The 19,477-nt window shown below is 36.1% G+C and overlaps 1 long non-coding RNA gene and 2 pseudogenes across 1 annotated transcript; 1 reads left to right on the top strand and 2 right to left on the bottom strand.

Annotated features, from left to right (window-relative positions):
* LOC145212396 (uncharacterized) overlaps positions 1-19,477 on the top strand; it is a 182,923-nt pseudogene that overhangs the window by 79,605 nt on the left and 83,841 nt on the right.
* On the bottom strand, positions 1,381-4,704 carry LOC145213944 (uncharacterized). Its single transcript, XR_013856929.1, has 5 exons — positions 4,441-4,704; positions 3,308-3,428; positions 2,614-2,731; positions 2,271-2,341; positions 1,381-1,490 (listed from the first exon to the last, which is right to left on the bottom strand). It is a non-coding gene; the product is annotated as an uncharacterized LOC145213944 (long non-coding RNA).
* Positions 6,806-8,283, bottom strand: LOC145212147 (uncharacterized; annotated as a pseudogene).

The raw sequence follows: 19,477 nt of genomic DNA, 5'->3' as shown, positions 1-19,477 counted from the left end.
TGGGTTTCTGGCCAACTAAAAATACGCGACATGCAGGGGTGATTACCATGGCAACATTAGCAACTTTGCAATGAGGTTTATTAAAGCTCACCCCATGCACAACACATAGTTTTGCCACGTTCGTATGTAAAAGGGGCAAATAACCCATTTAACTGTTTCCGCAACCCAACGTCACAACAAGCAGCAGAAACCAAGAGTGCATATCATATCACCCATCAACACTCCCCTGACAGTTCAAGGACATCCGCTCAAGCTCACTGTCTTTCTTTTTTTGCGGGCTTTTGCAGCAAACGCCAGTAGCTACGAATCAAATTTTAAATCAGCAATAATCACCATCGCCACAGCAGGCAAGCCGTGACCCCCAGTCACAACCAAAGACTGCACAGTGGTGGAGCTTTTGTTGTGCTTGAGTATGACCACGCATGTTATTAAAACAACCGTTTCAGGCAAGTTTCCTAAAAGTACAGGGCTTCGTTTCGTTCCTAACTTTACGCTTTGTGTCAGGATTGTTTTGAAATAGTTAAACTAGCTGAGTAGCTCGTTACCAAGTCAAACTTATGGGCCTAAACGGGCTTCTCAAAAATGATTCGGGTTAGGGCCGGTTACGGGCTTGAATTTCAGGCCAGTTTGCAACTCTGATACGATGTGTTCAACAATATGACATTTTGCTCTTTAATGAGTCACATGCGCTTTCTTTCACATTTACCTCTTCTCATTCAAAAAAGGCCGTGACCGTTGTCGATCTTACACTTTCTATCTTGAAAACGCGATAAAGTATCGGGCAATGAAAATCCGTAAAGATATTTACCAAAGCTGCACTTCGTAAAACCTGTATAGAAACGACGGAAATTAGGGCATCAAACCAATTTGTACAATCTGACTGTATTCATACACGGCAAATCAACACCGAAACAAGCAAAATGTCGCCGTCTGGCGCTTCAGCCTTACATGCAAATTGCTCTGTATACTCCTAGACAACAGGTCTCCAACACGCTGCCCGCGGTCCACAATTATCTGTGGCCCGCGGCGTTATTAGCTAATAAAAAGTATATTATTATCTTGTAAAATATAAAGCTTTTTTGTTTTATTCACCCTCAAAGTGTGACTGTGATCCATCATTATTATTGTGATGAAATAATGCGAACTTAATTTAACCACCAAAGCGTAAAGTTCAAAATCCGTGTACACTTTATTTGTTTAGCTAAAGGATAAGAAAAATAATTGTTCGCTAACACTTAAAAACAAATTTATTTTTTAAAAACTTTTGATTTACATGAACCGATGTCAAAGTATAATAGACTGTTTTTTTTTCATGAAACTTAAAATAAAACATCATTTTTTATTTCTTTGCAGATCAAACTGACGAATTCAATCAACACACACAAAATTATGTTGATTTATTGAAAACAAAAAAGTATGACGAAGCAAAAACGACAAAACAACAACTTTCAAGGTTAATCACAGGTCAACCAGGGGTCACTGCAGAAAACCTGGAAGAAAAAGCCACGAAATTTGGAAATGAAGACAAATATTTGGAAGCCATTTTGTTTTTCAGCATTGCCGCAGATTTCTATGTGAAGAAAAATCCCGACGCTGCTGTAGGGAGAAGTGTCGTTGTGTGTGCGTGGGGAATTAAAAAAACTATCGAACTTTTGATGGAAAATTCTGATTCATCTTTAAAGTCCAGAAACAGAGAAATCGTGCGCGATCATGCGATCCCACTGATGCGTGACATGATTCAGCAAATCCGTAACCTTCAAATAAACGAAAAAATTCGATGTGAAAAAGAGGTTTGGTGTTTGCATTACACTGAACAGAGTCAACTTTACATCGGGGATTTGGCATCAAGTAAAAGTACAATAAAACTTGGACTTGATCTTATGGAAACAAAGTTCGGGAATGAAAGTTCAAAGTATTACATCTACGGTGTCTTGTTGCACAATCTTGGTTTTGTTTGCGGTGAAACTTCACGCTTCAAAGAAGCAATCGAATATTACACAAAAGCAATCAAAGTTTTCAAAACAGCGGAGAATTTAACTGAGGAACGACGAGGAGAATTGATTGCAAGTAGTGAGAGTAATATGCAAAACAGCAAAGCAAAGTTGAACAAGTGATTAAGTTTGCTGCAAAACAACTAAAGTTTTGTCTGTGACAGAATTATTGTGAAAGAAATGCTATTTTTTACTGTAAATAAAATTACTTTTTCATTTTCCCATCTTGTGCACAATCGCTGTATTTTAGTGACGATTTTTTGTAAAAATAAAACTTACTTTTCAAAAATTTGATAAGAATTCAAAAATTTCAGGAGATATTTCACAGAAGATCATTTTCCAGGTCAAATCTTAAAAAAACAAAGAATTTGTTGTAATTGCAGAGTTAATTTGTGGAAAGAAAGTTGCAGGTTTGACATTTTTTTTAATTGAAAAAAAAACTCAAAAAAGCATTTGTTGAAGTGATGAGGCTTGGGTGTAAAAATAAAATGTATTTTCCAGATGTACTGGGTTACAATTGTATTTATATTAGTTTTCAAAACTTGTGATGTATTTTGAACTTTGCCATTTGGACCGCCGTTAAAGTTAAAAATAATTTTTAGTTAATATTAAAACAACAAACCTTTATAAGTTGCATTGGACCAAACACAACCATCTGCGCATTTTGTAAACTGCAACTTTATGTTGATTGTCAGAAGCTCGGATATAATCACATTTGTCACTGAGTATAACCATGGATCCTGAAAAAGTAAATTTAGGATTTATCCCACAAGGTGAATAAGAGAGTAAAAGGACAAATGTCTCTTGCGAGTAAAACAAACTTAATTTTCATAATTAATTTCTGTAAACATGGTTAGAAATAAGAGTGAGTTAGTTATGGGTAAAATTTTATCATACAAACACAGGTAAATGAACCAATCATGAGTCACAACCCTTTAATGCTAAAAAAAAATTATTTAAAGAATCAATATACTTGTCTTAAATGGAAAGGTATTTTGTATGATGCTTGGAGGCATCGATGCGTCAGGACACCTAATGGAAAAATTCTAGCAGCACCTAAATTGAGTTTATTTTGTTTGCAACCATTAATATTAGCATGCTTATATAGTTATACCATTTAATTGAATAGGGATTGTGAAACCATAACAAAGTACTTGTCAACAAGACAATCGTCCACTTTAAACGCATAGGCAAGTTTGGGAAAGTGATCCAGGTTGGTGCTAAGCGTGTTTTGTCACACACCCTGTATAACAACGAATCGAAAAAGCTCAACAAAGAATGTCATAGATTGTCACACAATTCTAGTCAAACCAGACCTGGTCTTGGATTGCTGTGACGTCTCCTGTTTTGTTGTGTAAGTATTTAATTTTTGGCTTGAAGTGATTCCATGTTTCAAATTATTTTTTATTGCTGTGGGTCAAGAGCTTCATCGTACCACTGCATCAAGCAAAATATAGTGTATGGTAAACATTACAAAAGATCAAGCACTTATTTCATGACCCAACATATATATATATAATATTAAGATGATCAACTCCACCTCTACGCAGTGTTTTAGTCACAAGCATATTTCAATATTTTATAATTTTTATTTCGACAAATGGTATAAATTATAAGGTACAACAAACAAGAAAAATTAGGTAAAGTGTGTTACACTTTCTAACACAGATTCACATTCACTGGTCTTTTTGCAGATATTTTTGACATGCTTTTGTGTTTCAGTTTATACACAACCCCAATGCACATAACTTCTACTTACAACTTAGTTTTATGTCACTCTGTTAATCACTTTTATATTTCTGTAATAGTCGACCATTTTTCACCTTCCTCCTTGAGATGGTTGTAACTTGTAACCACATACCGTATTTGCTCGATTGTAAGCCGCCCTCGATTGTAAGCCGCATGTTGAGGTGTTAAAAAAATAATGTAAGCCGCCCTCGATTGTAAGCCGCACGCTGGAATTTTAGATACGATTGTTTCCTAATACATCAAAGTGTAGCTATATGGTACGACTATTTGCCCATATCTGTTAGTTACGTTGATAACTGTACCCGACAGAATGTATATCGACGTATAATCTGTACATGCATACATGTTTTGAACCCCAAATAATTTAAAATATTGGAGTGTAGAAATGATTTCGGTATAAAATTAAAATATAAGCCGCCCTCGATTATAAGCCGCACAAACGGCAGCTAAAAAAACAATATAAGCCGCGGCTTACAATCGAGCAAATACGGTATTTGAGATTCCTCAAGTTTAGATCATCTTCAGTATAACTCTATTTAAAAAATATATTTTAGACAAAGCCACGGTGACCAGAAAAATAACGCACCCAGAAAAAACTAAACTTCTAATGTGTGCATGCGCTTAAAGTATGACGTCACAATCATACAGTAAAAACTTGTGACATCACAACACAATTACCCAATCAGACCAAAAATCTTACCTTACTGGATTTTAAAATCTTATTACGGTCAGTTGTAGCTTCGTTTGTGGACTGGCAGTTCCTGAAAACATGTTTTTCATGCATTTCATTCCATGACCAACAAAAACTTAAAACCCACTGCAGCTTCTTTTCAGATCACGTGATACCACTGATGCATAACATTACTTATGAAATTCCTGATGCGTAACGGTGTTTTTAGTGCACTTATGTGCGACTTGTTAGTGTTATTATATTTTGGAATTCGCTGTGTAAGACCATCTTACATCCACAACCTTCTGCTGTGTTTATCCACTAGACCAGTGGTTATTTTAGTGTGGAACACAAACGATTTTTATGTGGCACGCAATCTTGTGATGTGGCACACAAGCTTAGTATAAAATTATTGAAAAATCTAATCATTTAAAAAATAAAATCGTGTAATTAGTTTAAACTCGTTAAAAATATAAAACTGCGCATTCTAGCCACCACAATTACACTTGCATTGAAGGCGTTTATGATACAACAAACAGTACTATTTCACGATGTTAGTTGTTGTGAAGAATACTTTTTGGGAATGGATACGCGAATACAGGACAAATCTCCTAGTGGAATGCGAGTAGAAAACGTTGGAGTAACAGACGTTTGGCTTTTCGCTTGGCCATTTTCCAAAAGCAACAATTCATGAGCGTTACTATCAGTCAGAACTTGGTCCCATCAGGGCCATAACTTATTTTAATAAAGCCTTTGACATCCCAGCCCATAGCGCGTTCTACAGTGGCTGGCCCGACGAGACATTTATGGGCTTCGTGACGTTGTACACGGCGCAACGTACAAGCTTTAAATGTTTGGCGGCACACCCGAATCAAAAATGCGATTGAAAATTGTTCGAAAGACTAAAAAAAGCATTTAGCCGGGGGTCTTAAACTTTTGTGGGCCAAAAACATTTTTTACGTTAGTGAATGGTCGTAATATTGGAACGTTTTTGTAAAAGTAATATGAACAAAAATATTATGTGCTTAAAAATGTTGTGCATTTATGCCATTTCATGTACATAAAACATTTGTAATGCAATAAACAAGAAACAGATATACAGTGTAGCTAACTAAAATACAAGCAATAAACTACTGTGTGTGAAAACAATGGCATACAATGACGAAACAATTACAAAATGTGACGCAACAATTCGAATTGCTGATTTTCAACAGGAGTGACCAGCTTATTTCCATCATACGATTAAAACGCCTCATTTATTTCTAGACATTACTAATAAAGAATAATTGATTCATAAAAGTTTTAGGACAGGGGGTCTGACAGGGTATTCCACCTAAAGGTAAACACCTAAAATTTAAAAGTTAGTTCGCGGGCCGCACAAAAGCCCTCTTAGGGCCACACCGGGTCGCGTGTTTTGAGATCCCTGCATGAAGCCAATAGAAAGTATGTTATGACGTGATAAAACATGAATATGTAGTGAGTAGTGTAGCTTTAATTTGGTGGTGTGAACAGTATCATTTGCTATAATGATAAAATACACAAAAACAAAATGAAAACAAAAAGTTACGGTTTTGTGGCAGCACACCCAGCATCATCTTGTGGCACACTGCACTAGAACATACAAAGAGAAAGAAAATACATAACCTGCTGTACGAACCCGCACAAGTCTACAATTAACGACTGCCTTAAAGGTTGGGCTAAGTATCTGTACATGTGCCGATTTTTCGTTTAAAATTTTGTTGTACTCGAAACAATCATCCTGTGTATTAGTTCTTTAACTTTTTCACTTGATTGGTGAGTAAAGTTTATTTCGCTTGGTGAAAAAAAGCATAGCGACACAATATTAGCACAAAACTAACGATCATCAACCTGGAAATAGCTGCGCAACGTTGAAATGTTATGGATGGCAAAACAGTTTGGTGATTCATGATAGAATGCGCTGCAGCTTCACCGTATTGTAAGGCGCTATGTGACGGGAGGTCACAAGAAAGTGAGTGTGGCGCGCAGTGCGTATAACTCGACTGGGACCAGTCAAGGGTTCCCTACAACCTAACCACCGTGTTAGGGAAAGAGGATGGGACTTCGACAGGAAAAGTAACCACTATAAGAAATCTTGCTGGATAATTTCAAGCGCCGGAAAGAAGAACACAAAACAAATCTGAAGTCTGCATTAATAGTTGACTTTTGACATACATGCAGAGAGTATTGTTGATTAAGTTGTTTAGGGCGTTGATAAGTTCATTTACAGTAAATAAGGATACTAGTTGAGACACTTAAACAAATTACGTAGAGCTACTAACACTGGAATTTGGCTGGCGCCCGGTCTGGAAATTTCTGGTAGGTGGCGCAACGGAGCACAGGCGTTTATGGTGCTGACTCAGCAGTTTGGGTTTATATTAAGAATGATTGCTGAGTCAGCACCATAAACGCCTATGCTCTGTTGCGCCACCTACCAAACCGGACGTAAGCTTAGTTCCAGTGCTAGTAGTTCTACCAATGAATTAAACCAAAAAACAAACAAAAACGCATGAACATGAAATAAAAAAGTAAAACAATTTACAAGACTACACGACTGTGACAAAAAATGCGGTTCTTATTTAAAAACAATAAAAAAAACTGCTAGAGAATAAATAAGAACTCTGGAAGTTTGTGGGTGAGAGTTGTTTAACTTGAACAAAACTGTACAAAAGGTGACAATTGTAAAACATAAGGGATTGTGTTACAGTGCAGTGCCATACCTGAGTCGGCTAACGGTGCAAAAGTAAAACAATAAAACGTGCAATTAATGCGACAACAGGTAAATATAAACGCCATATTATTTGTTTCGTGATGGAAATATATTCATTGGTGCATGTGAGCATGCCAAAAAATGCAAGCGAAAGTTTGGAAAGTAGGTTCTTAAAACTCGTGCAAACAAAACGCAGTGACCTTTGTGATAGAGTTAGCATTCCGAAGTTGGTCAGAAATGTCATTCTAAACATTTGGACCAATATATTGCATTAATTGTTGATTGACACTTAGGCCATAATTAGGTTTAAAGTGGTTTGATTTGGCACTAGTAGTAATATTAGCACAGAAGAATAAAGAAGAAACAAAAAGTGTTTACAATCATCACTATTTTATTTTGGGGTTTGGATATACAAGCATTCACATTAGCCGAAAACCACAACAATAAGAATTGAAGGTTGTGAAGAAATTTCCTTCCGGCGATTGCAAGCACAACATCACACATTATAACTCTGGTGCGCCACCTAACGGAATAAAATATCAGGGTATGAGTAGTTGAAAAAAAACGCAGGACTAAGAGGTGACGTTTGGTTAATATAAGAACGGTGCTTTAAAACAAGGCTGGTAAACCCGCGATATACAACCCAGGGAAAAAGAAACTTCTGAACATCCACAAATTAATCTCACAACTTCAAACAAGTTCTTTGGACACTTCGAGTTCGCATCTTTTGCAAGTTTAAATTTTCGCCCATGTCACATATTTATCGATTTTGGGCATGAGTTTCTGCGTGTAAAAATATTCAGGTAAAAAAAATCCCATTGCTCGGAAACCCTGTGGAAACGCTTCATTAAATTTATACATAATGTGCATGTTAACTTTATGGTCAAGGCAAACAAGTTAATTATGTGACGCATTGTTTACTGGCGGATCTGAAATCACAAACATCTTATGTAAAGCAATTCCGTCTCTGTGAAGATGGACACGCTGGATGAAGCAGTCGTGCCAAACTCACTCACAGCGTGATACAGAATGTCAGCGACCACTGAGTTGATTGTCGTGTTGACGAAAATTTCTTGTGGTCCCGGAGTCAGATTTGCGCCAGAACAAACACTACGCCCGGTTGTCGTTGTAAGCCTGTAAGGCATTTCTTATCTCAGGCGGTTATTTTTTAAGGCCGTTTACTGCTTAATAGGAAATATCAATTGATTTGATGACGTCACACCAAAAAAAGTAACCACGAGCATTTAATTACTTGTGACGTCATAAAATAACAAAGAGAGATTCTATTCAAACAAAAAAAATTACTTACGGGTCGTTTTGATACGGACATTGTATTTCCACAAATTCGATACGCCCAGTGTTGTCCCAGTACTGCACACTGTGGGCGATAAATGTTGTGTTATTTGTCGGCGTCGATCACAAGTCAAGTAGAAGCGGCGAACAAAATCAAATCCACCAGTGGTCGCAGTTGTTTCACGATTGCACCGAAACAAAATGAACTATAATGGTGATGAGTCAAATTTTAAAAAGTAGTGACGTCACTCTGAAAAACTTTTGCGATAAACGTTAAATGTTTATGACGTAATATGTTACGACGGTTAAGGTTAATCGTACGAGACAATATGTTGTCAGGTTTTATCGTGGTAACAACCGACAAGTTTTATTGTTAAGACACACCTTGTTAATATATTCGACGTTTACAATTCTTTCGAATCGCCCAATGTTACCCATCATGGTACCTCTGTTTTTTTTTTTTTTTTTGTTGTTCATGATGGTACCTCTGTGGGTTGTGAACTTATAAATCTGTGGTGTTTGCCGACGTCAGTGGCAAGTCGATCCGTGTAAACAAATCCGCCAGTGGGCGCTATTGATTCACGATATAATAAAATCGAAAAAAGGAATGCGATACGAGAGAACGTCACGGATGGATGCGCAACGAACGTTTTGGCCAAATCGAAATATTGACAAAATACGCTAACTTCAATACAATTTTTGAAATCTTTTCGGGCCCATTATTTTTTTTAAATTCGCAACATTGCCTCATCTTTTAGTCTATTTTAATAATCCGTTTTCAAAAAAGTGAACGCGACTCGATAATTACAGCAAAATGCAATTAACTAACACCCACTTTGGACCATCTGCCAATAGTGACGAAATACGCTAAGTTCAATACAATTTTTGAAATCTTTTCGGGCCCATTATTTTTTTTAAATTCGCAACATTGCCTCATCCTTTAGTCTATATTTACAATCCATTTTCAAAAAAGTGAACCCGACTCGATAATTACAGAAAAATGCAATTAACTAACACCCACTTTGGACCAAATGCCTACAGTGACGAAATACGCTAAGTTCAATACAATTTTTGAAATCTTTTCGGGCCCATTATTTTTATTAAATTCGCAACATTGCCTCATCTTTTAGTCTATTTTAATAATCCGTTTTCAAAAAAGTGAACCCGACTCGATAATTACAGAAAAATGCAATTAACTAACACCCACTTTGGACCATCTGCCAATAGTGACGAAATACGCTAAGTTCAATACAATTTTTGTAATCTTTTCGGGCCCATTATTTTTTTTAAATTCGCAGCATTGCCTCATCTTTTAGTCTATATTTACAATCCATTTTCAAAAAAGTGAACCCGACTCGATAATTACAGAAAAATGCAATTAACTAACACCCACTTTGGACCAAATGCCTACAGTGACGAAATACGCTAAGTTCAATACAATTTTTGAAATCTTTTCGGGCCCATTTTTTTTTAAAATTCGCAACATTGCCTCATCTTTTAGTCTATTTTATTAATCCATTTTAAAAAAAGTGAACCCGACTCGATAATTACAGCAAAATGCAATTAACTAACACCCACTTTGGACCAAATGCCTACAGTGACGAAATACGCTAAGTTCAATACAATATTTGAAATCTTTTCGGGCCCATTATTTTTTTAAATTCGCGACATTGACTCATCTTTTAGTCTATTTTAATAATCCGTTTTCAAAAAAGTGAACCCGACTCGATAATTACAGCAAAATGCAATTAACTAACACCCACTTTGGACCAAATGCCAATAGTGACGAAATACGCTAAGTTCAATACAATTTTTGAAATCTTTTCAGGCCCATTATTTTTTTAAAATTCGCAACATTGCCTCATCTTTTAGTCTATTTTAATAATCCGTTTTCAAAAAAGTGAACCCGACTCGATAATTACAGCAAAATGCAATTAACTAACACCCACTTGGGCCAAATGCCTACAGTGACGAAATACGCTAAGTTCAATACAATTTTTGAAATCTTTTCGGGCCCATTATTTTTTTTAAATTCGCCACATTGACTCATCTTTTAGTCTATTTTATTAATCCATTTTAGAAAAAGTGAACCCGACTCGATAATTACAGCAAAATGCAATTAACTAACACCCACTTTGGACCAAATGCCGATAGTGACGAAATACGCTAAGTTCAATACAATTTTTGAAATCTTTTCGGGCCCATTATTTTCTTTAAATTCGCAACATTGCCTCATCTTTTAGTCTATTTTAATAATCCGTTTTCAAAAAAGTGAACCCGACTCGATAATTACAGCAAAATGCAATTAACTAACACCCACTTTGGACCAAATGCCTACAGTGACGAAATACGCTAAGTTCAATACAATTTTTGTAATCTTTTCGGGCCCATTATTTTTTTTAAATTCGCAACATTGCCTCATCTTTTAGTCTATATTTACAATCCATTTTCAAAAAAGTGAACCCGACTCGATAATTACAGAAAAATGCAATTAACTAACACCCACTTTGGACCAAATGCCTACAGTGACGAAATACGCTAAGTTCAATACAATTTTTGAAATCTTTTCGGGCCCATTTTTTTTTTAAATTCGCAACATTGCCTCATCTTTTAGTCTATATTTACAATCCATTTTCAATAAAGTGAACCCGACTCGATAATTACAGCAAAATGCAATTAACTAACACCCACTTTGGACCATCTGCCAATAGTGACAGAATACACTAAGTTCAATAAAATTTTTGAAATCTTTTCGGGCCCATTATTTTCTTTAAATTCGCAACATTGCCTCATCTTTTATTCTATATTTACAATCCATTTTCAAAAAAGTGAACCCGACTCGATAATTACAGAAAAATGCAATTAACTAACACCCACTTTGGACCAAATGCCTACAGTGACGAAATACGCTAAGTTCAATACAATTTTTGAAATCTTTTCGGGCCCATTATTTTTTTTAAATTCGCAACATTGCCTCATCTTTTAGTCTATATTTACAATCCATTTTCAAAAAAGTGAACCCGACTCGATAATTACAGAAAAATGCGATTAACTAACACCCACTTTGGACCAAATGCCTACAGTGACGAAATACGCTAAGTTCAATACAATTTTTGAAATCTTTTCGGGCCCATTATTTTTTTTAAATTCGCAACATTGCCACATCTTTTAGTCTATTTTAATAATCCGTTTTTAAAAAAGTGAACCCGACTCGATAATTACAGCAAAATGCAATTAACTAACACCCACTTTGGACCATCTGCCAATAGTGACGAAATACGCTAAGTTTAATACAATTTTTGTAATCTTTTCGGGCCCATTATTTTCTTTAAATTCGCAACATTGCCTCATCTTTTAGTCTATATTTACAATCCATTTTCAAAAAAGTGAACCCGACTCGATAGTTACAGAAAAATGCAATTAACTAACACCCACTTTGGACCAAATGCCTACAGTGACGAAATACGCTAACTTGAATACAATTTTTGAAATCTTTTCGGGCCCATTATTTTTTTTAAATTCGCAACATTGCCTCATCTTTTAGTCTATTTTAATAATCCGTTTTCAAAAAAGTGAACCCGACTCGATAATTACAGAAAAATGCAATTAACTAACACCCACTTTGGACCAAATGCCTACAGTGACGAAATACGCTAAGTTCAATACAATTTTTGTAATCTTTTCGGGCCCATTATTTTCTTTAAATTCGCAACATTGCCTCATCTTTTAGTCTATTTTAATAATCCGTTTTCAAAAAAGTGAACCTGACTCGATAAGTACAGAAAAATGCAATTAACTGTCACCCACTTTGGACCAAATGCTTACTGTGACGAAATACGCTAAGTTCAATACAATTTTTGAAATCTTTTCGGGCCCATTATTTTTTTTAAATTCGCAACATTGCCTCATCTTTTAGTCTATTTTAATAATCCGTTTTCAAAAAAGTGAACCCGACTCGATAATTACAGCAAAATGCAATTAACTAACACCCACTTGGGCCAAATGCCTACAGTGACGAAATACGCTAAGTTCAATACAATTTTTGAAATCTTTTCGGGCCCATTATTTTTTTTAAATTCGCAACATTGCCTCATCTTTTAGTCTATTTTAATAATCCGTTTTCAAAAAAGTGAACCCGACTCGATAATTACAGCAAAATGCAATTAACTAACACCCACTTGGGCCAAATGCCGAAAGTGACGAAATACGCTAACTTCAATACAATTTTTGAAATCTTTTCGGGCCCATTATTTTTTTTAAATTCGCAACATTGCCTCATCTTTTAGTCTATTTTATTAATCCATTTTAAAAAAAGTGAACCCGACTCGATAATTACAGCAAAATGCAATTAACTAACACCCACTTTGGACCAAATGCCTACAGTGACGAAATACGCTAAGTTCAATACAATATTTGAAATCTTTTCGGGCCCATTATTTTTTTTAAATTCGCGACATTGACTCATCTTTTAGTCTATTTTAATAATCCGTTTTCAAAAAAGTGAACCCGACTCGATAATTACAGCAAAATGCAATTAACTAACACCCACTTTGGACCAAATGCCAATAGTGACGAAATACGCTAAGTTCAATACAATTTTTGAAATCTTTTCAGGCCCATTATTTTTTTAAAATTCGCAACATTGCCTCATCTTTTAGTCTATTTTAATAATCCGTTTTCAAAAAAGTGAACCCGACTCGATAATTACAGCAAAATGCAATTAACTAACACCCACTTGGGCCAAATGCCTACAGTGACGAAATACGCTAAGTTCAATACAATTTTTGAAATCTTTTCGGGCCCATTATTTTTTTTAAATTCGCCACATTGACTCATCTTTTAGTCTATTTTATTAATCCATTTTAGAAAAAGTGAACCCGACTCGATAATTACAGCAAAATGCAATTAACTAACACCCACTTTGGACCAAATGCCAATAGTGACGAAATACGCTTAGTTCAATACAATTTTTGAAATCTTTTCGGGCCCATTATTTTCTTTAAATTCGCAACATTGCCTCATCTTTTAGTCTATTTTAATAATCCGTTTTCAAAAAAGTGAACCCGACTCGATAATTACAGCAAAATGCAATTAACTAACACCCACTTTGGACCAAATGCTTACTGTGACGAAATACGCTAAGTTCAATATAATGTTTGAAATCTTTTCGGGCCTATTATTTTAATCCTGTTCGCCTTCAATTTTTATTTTGCCGGTATTGGTTGAAAGCCACTACACCAATGTCAAGGTTCCGACAACAGTAGTGGTTTTATTTTTTGCAGATAAAATCTTTGTTTGAACAAATTTAATAGTTTAACCATTACAATGTAGTGTTATTCTTTGGGCAATGGTTACAATTTCCTGATAAATTATTTGTCCAAACAAAGAAAAAAAACTGCTAGCTTTCATGCAGTGCATGCACATAGCGCAACATTGTAACATGGAAATGCAATTTTTTCATGCAATGCGATTTTTTTTCATGCAATTTTTTGATGGATTCATTTAATACGAAGATCAACATTTTTATACGTTTTTAATATCATTGAAAAGTTTTTGCCGACATACCCATTTCTCTAGAAGCATCTACGTACGACATATTCTTCACCTTCATGGCGCAATGTATATAAGCTTCCAAATTTAGTACGTGGGTTAGAAACAAGTTGATATCAAAAGGAGTATTTTCAAGCGCGGAAGAAATCAAACTTCCTGTCGGCGAATATTCAGATTTCAGTTCTTTTCCCACATAAGATTCTCTAAATATTTGTTGTCCAATAAAACGCTGACGCACGCGAGAACGACAGAATTTGTGATCAACAAAGCGCACAACATTCTCAAGGCATTCTTTATTTAAACCCTTACAAAACCTAAATTCTTGATTTATGCCAATCAGTTCACTTCTGCGCTTTTCATGAAATAAACACATACGATAACACTCGGGTAAGCATTTGGCTTCATTAAACGTTTTGGAAAGAATTGTATGCAGATTGTGAGCAATATATTTGTACGTTTCTTTTGTTTCTGAGTGTAGGTTTTCAAAGTCCGAAATCAGAATTAAATTATCGTCAACTGATTGGTGTAGATCTATGTCTTTGCTGACAACAATGTCTTTCGTTGTAACAGATGACAAGTTGACGTGACGTCGCCGTCTAACTATTACTTTAACTGACGTCGTTGGAGTTACAGTTTTGGCAATGGCGTCAACATCTCCGCCGATTCGTTTGTAAAAAAACAGGCAACTTCCAGTCAGAATGTTTTCTTTTTCGCATTCAAATAATGTCCGTTTTACCATTTTATCATTGAAGAGGGTTAATCCTAGTTCATCAAATCTATAGCACACATAATGACCAGATGCAACGTTAGATCCCATATGAACTACCACAGAAACTAACTTGTAGGGATACGTTTGCGAAAAACATTGTAAGGATAGAGTTCTATCAGGGTTTACTGAAGTACAACACTTCTTTTGCAAAACGTTCCGCTTTAATGCCAAGCAAAATATTTCCGAAGCGTTGTCTACTTGTGATGCCACAGATGATTCCGTATGTTCACCGCAAACTGAGCAGTGGGCAGCGACAGTATCATTAAGTTCTGCATTAAAATACTCGGATAGAAGTTGGTTGTCGGGTATATTTTGAAACATTGACAGAAATATAATGCTTTGATTATTCACTGTTCTTGACACCGTACCACAAACCACACACGTATTTGATGTCTTAAGTTGAAAACGCGTATTTAATTTGCAATGCTGCAAAACCAGTTCAAAGTCGCAAAGTGTGAAAAACTCACTAACATCTTGGTCCTCTCCTACTTTCCATGTTTTGTATCTGCAAACTTCTTCGATTAATGCGGTGTATGAGTCAACTTCAACTTTTTTCTGCACTAAACTGCAAATGTAACCAGCTAGCTTTCCTTGTATGTTCTGAACAAAACTTTTAGGCAGCTCAACAACAAGACTTTGAACCGCTTGCAAAGTTGAATTCATCCAGCAATTATTAAAATCATTTGGAAGACCACAAGTAGTTAAAAAATCGTTTTCCATTCCTGCTTTAATTTGAACATTACATTTGCACGAATTCTCAATTAATGCATAAGTCTGCCATTGTCGAAAACTAAATTCGTCAAACGGAAAAACGCTCATACCCAGGGTTTCTGCTGCAATTAAATCAACGGTGTAGCAAACACATACCCCACAACTTGAACCGTTGTTCTGTTGCACGCACTACATCTCCACGTTATTGGCATCAGAAAATCAGAAATTGATCAGCACGTAAATAGTTACAAAGACGAACAACTCGTGCAATATAATGATCAACAGCCTTGTCTGTTAACCAACCAAGCGTTTGATCGGAGTGGGACTTGTATGCGTTTTGCGTCAAAGCTTTGTATGTAGAACCAATTGGCTTAGGACAAATAGAGCACAAATCCAGCCATGATAACGTTTGGTTACATGGCATAACAAGAGCCGAATTTGCAATTGTTACTGGGTTTAAAGGAACCTTATTCCAAACGAGATCTGCTACGGGTTTGCACGTTGCAACAACATCGTCATTATTGGGACAAAATATGAAAGCAGGAATAACAGGCGTGTCAGTCACTTCGGTACTGTCCTGTAACGAAGTTGCCTTATTTTGATATTTTAGCTGTTTCACGAAACCTTGTGACGAGTAAAAACTGGTCGCATTGCGTTTTCTTTTCTTAAACTTAGACACAACCATAGGCGTCGAAGTTGCAAACGGAACAAATTGTGTTTTCGAGACTTTTTTAGGAGTTGTTGTAAGGTGTTGCACAGAGTCGGCGAACTGTTTTTGTAAAACCTTTATGGCGTTGAAGTATTTTACCACAAAGTCGTCAATTCGCCCTACACGCTTGCCATCAATAAAATTAACTTTCATGTCTCCGAAATGTTCTTCAATTATACCTTGAGTTTGATTGTTTAACATAATAGTTTGGTGACCAGCTTGTTGCAAAATTTCACACTTTTTGAAAAATGCTTCGTACGCATCGAGTTGTTCGCTTGATTGATTGCCTTTTGTGTCATGCCGAGTTAAATCTCCCAGCATTAACTGCGAGGATGCGCAAATTCTACTTAAAATAATTTCCAGTACCTTCTCACACAACTGAGGGTTGCAATAAACATTTTCGTCGCAAACCAACGCAGAGGTTTTTTTACAGTTTGTCAAAATGTAAAAACTTTCTACGACCTCATCTAGTTCAGGTAGCGTCGTGCATGAAAACATTACGTTAATCCAAAACAAGTAAGTTGTAACGATTTTACGTTTATTGCTGTATTTATGGCATAAACACTTGGCAGCTTTCATGGCATGACTGTAGCAATTATGAAAGATAGTTTTGGTCAAGTCAACCTCGTCAAATCTCCCGGTCACAATTTTGAAACAGCGGTTGTAAAAGTCTAATCGCGTTTCATGCAATATCGCTTTCAATGCAACGTTCCACATCGCCATTGACCCATCAATTATAATTAGCGATGGTCTTTTAGCACGACCACAAATTTTAGCCACGTCGAACAAAAAGTTTTCCAGAAAATGACTAATTGTATTTGCATCATGTAAACAACTGACACATGTTGCTACGGGAAGGGGAGTTCCACCTTGTGTTGGGTTTCTAATCAATAAGGTGTACACCTGAAAATCGGAATAATTTTCAAATCGTCGCAAAATGCTTCCTGTCGAATCTAAGTACGCAATATCAAACACACAAATTTGATTGAAAGTTTTTACCTGCGCTTCGGAATACATTACCACCATTGGCGGATGAACAGAAATGTGTCTGATAAAGTATTGGCTTTCCTTTTCCATTTCTAAGCGTAAAGTATTTAGATTAATGTACCACAATTTGCTTATTCGGCGACCTAGACTTCCTTCACTTCTACTATTATTCAATACAGATTGGGACGGCAGATATGTGTGCGCACCTAACCAACGTTCTTCCGGTTCCATTTGGTCGTAAAGTTCTCTGTACTCTTTAACAGCGGTCTTCGTTTGCATGCTTTTGCGCAGGGTATTCCTAAACGAACCAGTAACTCTTCTTCGCCTTTTACACCCAGGTTGATGATTTCGATATCCACTCACCTTTACGTGCACTTCCACTTTATCAACATATGACACGAATGTAATTGAATATTTTACCTCACATTTACAGTTTTTGCAGTTTCTAGGGCTGCAATACAAATTTACCCAACCTTCTTTGTAACAATCGTCTTGGTTTGTAATTGTTGCAACACCATCAACATCAACCAAGTAATTGTTTGAAAAGTTTGGAACGCACGAGCAATACACCTTTCGAATTTTGTCTAAAACCAGCTCACGATATAAGTCGGTACCAAAACGATTTCTTGTACGATCTGCCACCATGTTTCTCCAATCTTCTAGCGAAAATTTATGACATCCTCAACCCTGACCATGTCTACATGCCGATGCTTTTTTTTTGGTTTTGTCACCAACCCCACCAAGGTCTTCAATGGTTGTGGTATCTAATACCGACACATCATAAAACGGGTTAGAGTCGCATATTTCGTTATCTTTTTCGGATAAAACATCCATAGGCACTTCAAGGTTTTCAGAGGACAAATTCGAATTTTGGTCATCCGAAACAACGGTTTGTTCGGAAACCTCTGTCACACTACGAACGCTTTCATCGAAATCGCTTAAAACTTCTGTAGGCGACTGAACATCATCATTTAATGCAGTTGACAAATACGATAGCGGTTGATTCAAAGCGACTGTTTTTACTAAAACCTCTGTCACACTGCGAACGCTTTCATCTAAATCGCTTAAAACTTCTGTAGGCGACTGAACATCATCATTTAAGGCAGTTGACGGATTATTAAAACATACCAAAAGATGAGTCAATGTGGCGAATTTAAAGAAAATAATGGGCCCGAAAAGATTTCAAATATTGTATTCAAGTTAGCGCATTTCGTCACTATTGGCACTTGGCCCAAAGTGGGTGATAGTTAATTGCATTTTGCTGTAATTATCGAGTCGGGTTCACTTTTTTGAAAACGGATTATTAAAACAGAGTAAAATATGAGTCAATGTGGCGAATTTAAAGAAACTAATGGGCCCGAAAAGATTTCAAATATTGTATTCAAGTTAGCGCATTTCGTCACTATTGGCACTTGGCCCAAAGTGGGTGATAGTTAATTGCATTTTGCTGTAATTATCGAGTCGCGTTCACTTTTTTGAAAACGGATTATTAAAATAGACTAAAAGATGAGTCAATGAGGCGAATTTAAAGAAAATAATGGGCCCGAAAAGATTTCAAAAATTGCATTGAACTTAGCGTATTTCGTCACTATTGGCACTTGGCCCAAAGTGGGTGATAGTTAATTGCATTTTGCTGTAATTATCGAGTCGGGTTCACTTTTTTGAAAACGGATTATTAAAATAGACTAAAAGATGAGTCAATGTTGCGAATTTAAAGAAAATAATGGGCCCGAAAAGATTTCAAATATTGTATTCAAGTTAGCGCATTTCGTCACTATTGGCACTTGGCCCAAAGTGGGTGATAGTTAATTGCATTTTGCTGTAATTATCGAGTCGGGTTCACCTTTTTAAAAACGGATTATTAAAACAGACTAAAATATGAGTCAATGTGGCGAATTTAAAGAAAATAATGGGCCCGAAAAGATTTCAAATATTGTATTCAAGTTAGCGCATTTCGTCACTATTGGCACTTGGCCCAAAGTGGGTGATAGTTAATTGCATTTTGCTGTAATTATCGAGTCGGGTTCACCTTTTTAAAAACGGATTATTAAAACAGACTAAAATATGAGTCAATGTGGCGAATTTAAAGAAAATAATGGGCCCGAAAAGATTTCAAATATTGTATTCAAGTTAGCGCATTTCGTCACTATTGGCACTTGGCCCAAAGTGGGTGATAGTTAATTGCATTTTGCTGTAATTATCGAGTCGGGTTCACTTTTTTGAAAACGGATTATTAAAATAGACTAAAAGATGAGTCAATGAGGCGAATTTAAAGAAAATAATGGGCCCGAAAAGATTTCAAAAATTGTATTCAAGTTAG

The sequence above is a fragment of the Phallusia mammillata genome, chromosome 2 (genome assembly GCF_965637545.1).
Source record: "Phallusia mammillata chromosome 2, kaPhaMamm4.hap1.1, whole genome shotgun sequence".
NCBI lineage: Eukaryota > Metazoa > Chordata > Ascidiacea > Phlebobranchia > Ascidiidae > Phallusia > Phallusia mammillata.
Note: the sequence above shows the minus strand (reverse complement) of the source record. Positions and strands in the feature narration are given on the sequence as shown.